We start from the raw sequence: 4,175 nt of genomic DNA, 5'->3' as shown, positions 1-4,175 counted from the left end.
ACTCACCAACAACTCCTTACAATGATGTTGAACCAGCTTCTCCTTCGACAAACAACATGCCTTCGACAACATCACCACCACAACTTACTCCATCATCGTTGCCACGACCAGCTGCCACCTTTAATCATCTTATGACTACTTGATCCAAAGTTAGCATCTTTAAGCCCAGGCACGTTGCTGACTTATCTTTTCTTGATAGTCATCCTCTTCATTGTGCTCTCCTTTCTACAAAAGAACCTAAAGGTTTTAAATCAGCAGCTAAAAATCCTCATTTGCTCATGGCAATGGAGTCTGAAATAGATGCTTTGAAGGCTAATGACACTTGGGAATTAGTTCCTCGTCCCACTTCTTCTAATGTCGTTGGTTATAAATCGGTCTTTAGAACTAAGTTTCACTCTGATGGTAGTATTGAACGTCTTAAAGCCCGTCTTGTCTCGCAAGGTTTCACTCAGATTTCGGGTCAAGATTACTCTCTCACCTTTAACCCTATTGTCAAAGCAGCTACTGTTCGTATTGTTCTCTCTCTTGCAGTCTTAAATCAGTGGCTGTTGCATCAACTTGTTTTCAAAAATGCCTTTATAAATGGCAATCTTACCAACACGGTCTTCATGGAACAGCCCCTGGTTTTATTGATCAAAGGTTTCCGCTGATAATTGAGCCATATTATTATTGAGAGAGAAAAGTTACAAGTGTTCTAGATGAAAAGTACAAAAACTAAGAACAAGAAAGAGGAGAATAAATACTAGCTAAGACATCAAACCCTAATGGGCTAAAGGATAAAGGGCCTATAAACAAGTGGGCTAACTACATATATGCTAACATCCCCCCTCAAACTAACAATGCCACAACAATAAGCATTGAGAGTTTGTCACACAAAAAACAAAACCGAGATGTCGATAGAGCCTTCGTAAAAATATCCACAAGTTGCAAGGTTGATGAAACAAATGGAAGGAATATGGTTCCGAGCTGTAAGTGATGACGGGTGAAGTGACAATCAATCTCAATGTTCTTCGTCCGCTCATGGAAAACATAATTCTTCGCAATCTTTATCGCAATTTTGTTGTCGCGATGCAGGGGAGTAGGTGAAGAAATGTGAACCCCCATATCCACATAAAGCCACCGTAACCAGATAATCTCACATGTAGTCACAGCCATAGCACGATACTCAGCCTCCGTGGAAGATCTAGAGACAACATCTTGTTTCTTGCTCTTCCATGAAATGAGAGACTCTCCAAGAAACACATAAAATCCTGTGGTGAATTTACGATCATGATGATCGTCATCCCAATCAGCATCACTATAGGCACGTAACTCAAGAGAAGACGTCGAGGGAAACAAGAGGGTCTGAAACTGAGTGCCACGAAGATATCTCAGAATACGGAGAACAAATCCCCAAGGAATAGAGGTATGTGAAGTAACAACCTGACTGACAACATGAACAACATGAGCAATATTCGGACGGGTAACTGTGAGATAAACCAAACTTCCCACAACAGTGCGGTAAAGATTTGGATCGGAAAAAGGAACACCATCAGTAGGAGAGTATCGTGCATTAGTTTCAAGAGGAGTATCTACAGTATGATTTTCATAGAGGCCCTCCCGTGTAAACAAGTCATATGTATATTTAGTTTGAGAAAGAAGATACCCTTTCTTAGACTGAGCTACCTCAATACCCAAGAAATAACGCAACAAGCCCAAATCCTTCATATCAAAATGATAAGCTAGATCATGCTTCAAAGACTCAATACCACCATGGTCATCACTAGTAATAATCATGTCATCCATATATAAGGACAAAAGAATTCGTCCTGCACTTGAGCATCTAACAGACAAAGCCGGATCATGATTACTCTGAACAAATCCAAGAGAGGTAATCATTATGGAGAATTTCTCAAACCAAGCACGAGGAGCTTGCTTGAGACCATACAAAGCTTTACGAAGACGACAAACCTCACCCGGCTGGTGTTGAATTCCTGGGGGAGGAGACATATAAAACTCTTCATGGAGGTCACCATTCAAAAAATCATTTTTGACATCTATTTGAAAGATCTTCCACCGTCGAACAGATGCAACCGCAATCATATACGGACTGTCGTCATCTTTGCCACTGGGGAAAAAGTCTCCTCATAGTCAAAACCGTACTGTTGAGAATACCCTTTTGCTACAAGTCTGGCCTTGTACCGCTCAACAGATCCATAAGATTTTGTTTTTATCTTGTACACCCAACGACAACCAATCGTATGTTTCCCAGGAGGAAGAGAAACCAAATCCCATGTATGAGTCTGATGAAGAGCAGTGAGTTCCTCAGCCACAACATTCTGCCAAAGAGGATCTAATACAACTTCTTTATATGATTCAGGTTCAGAAAAATGGTGGATGCTCTCTATAAATGAAGCAAATGGTCGTGAGTATGTAGAGTAGGCAAAATCTGGAAGCTTGGTGGACTTGATAATACGAGTAGACCTCCTGAGGAATGGTGGAGGTGGGTCTTCAATCTCAACAGTCGAAGGTGCGGACTCAGGAATAGAAGAAGTCGAGGAACTCTCTGAAAAAGGAGGTATGTCCTAAACTGGAGGATCAGGCGGCATAGATAAATCTCGAGCCTCTATATCCTCATCAAAAGGATCAATATGCAGAAGATATGACTTCTTTACATCGTGAGTTGTAGCAGGAATCGAGTAGAGAGGAATATGATCTAAAAAGGTGACATGTCGGGAAACATATAACTTCTGACTCATAGGATCATAGCAACGATATCCTTTCTGTCCAACTCCATACCCCAAGAATACACAAATAGCAGATTTCGGTCCCAACTTGTTCCTCTCAACATGAGGACGAAGAACAAAACAAGTACATCCAAAGACTCGTAGAGCAGAGTAGTCTGGTAAGTGACCATATAGCTTCTCCAAAGGAGACATTCCTGAATTCAATGCAGTAGGGGTACGATTAATCACATAAACAGTAGTTAAGACTGCTTATCCCCAAAAGGCACTAGGAACTTGCGCATACAAGAACAATGATCGAGCTGTCTCAAAAATATGACGGTATTTCCGTTCTGCCACACCTTTTTGTTGAGGATTATCAGTACATGATGACTGGTGTATGGTACCATCAGAAGCAAGTAATTGAGTAAAATTATTAGAGGTATATTCACCCCCTAAGTCACACCTAAAGCACTTTATCACAACTGAATATTGAGTTTTAACAAGAGCTCTAAATTTTCTGTAAATGCCAAGGAAATCAGATATGCGTTTCATAAGATAAACCCAGGTATAGCGACTATAATAATCTATAAAAGATAGATAATAGGTCAACCCACCCTTTATGGATACTAGTTGTAGCACCCGATTCCTGGTACGTATTTAATTTCATTGAAATGTTACGATTTGCTCTGGGACTCGGCGAGTTGGAGGCCCAACTCGTTGAGTAGACTCGACTGTTGGATCGGGGGTTTAAGTGACCTACTCGACGAGTTGGAAGACCGACTCGACGAGTAGGAGCTGTCTAGACAAAACCCTAATATTTAGGGTTTACACCCTATTTAAACACTTTATCTCGTCCCAACCCAGCCTCCATCACCCTTCCAACTCAGAGAAACCCTAGATTGAAACCCTAAACCATTTTTGAGTTATTTGAGCTCTTTTGGTGCCTTTTGTGGCTGTTTGAAGTTGAAGGAGAAGAAGAGAGCTTAGGAGATAAAGAGGAATCTAGTAGATCCCAAGGTTTTGCTTCATTCTCAGTCCATTCAAGGTAAAAAGCTTGAACCTTGGCCATCTATTTCCTAGATCTTGTTTTGGGGCTATTTATCCACCTTTTCTAAGCTTTTGAGAAGCTATGTTCAGTTTTGATTGTATATGTGGGTTGTGCTTCAGATCTAGAACCATTGAGGGTTCCCATGGAATAAAGGTGCCAAATTTATGGTCATAGGAGACCCATGCATCATATAAACCCCATTTTATAGACTTTTGAGCCAAAAACCCCATGCATGGACATCAAGTTCGTAGCTTTACGTATAAAAGGGACCCTAGGAAGTCAGATCTATGATTGGGATGCATTAAGTCCCACTGAAATCGACTGTATAGTTTTGGACAAAGAGGGACTCGGCGAGTCACTTAGGTGACTCGGCGAGTCGGGACGCTTTTTCCCCCAAAGTGTCTCCTGTAAATGGTTTTGGT

General features: G+C 41.1%; 1 pseudogene; it reads left to right on the top strand.

Annotated features, from left to right (window-relative positions):
• The first annotated feature begins 278 nt into the window (after positions 1–278).
• LOC145130038 (putative mitochondrial protein AtMg00820 pseudogene) lies at positions 279–650 on the top strand (annotated as a pseudogene).
• Positions 651–4,175: the final 3,525 nt, after the last annotated feature.

Source organism: Lactuca virosa, chromosome 8 (assembly GCF_052849685.1).
Source record: "Lactuca virosa cultivar CGN04683 chromosome 8, Lactuca_virosa_CGN04683_v6, whole genome shotgun sequence".
Taxonomy (NCBI): Eukaryota; Viridiplantae; Streptophyta; class Magnoliopsida; order Asterales; family Asteraceae; genus Lactuca; species Lactuca virosa.
Note: the sequence above shows the minus strand (reverse complement) of the source record. Positions and strands in the feature narration are given on the sequence as shown.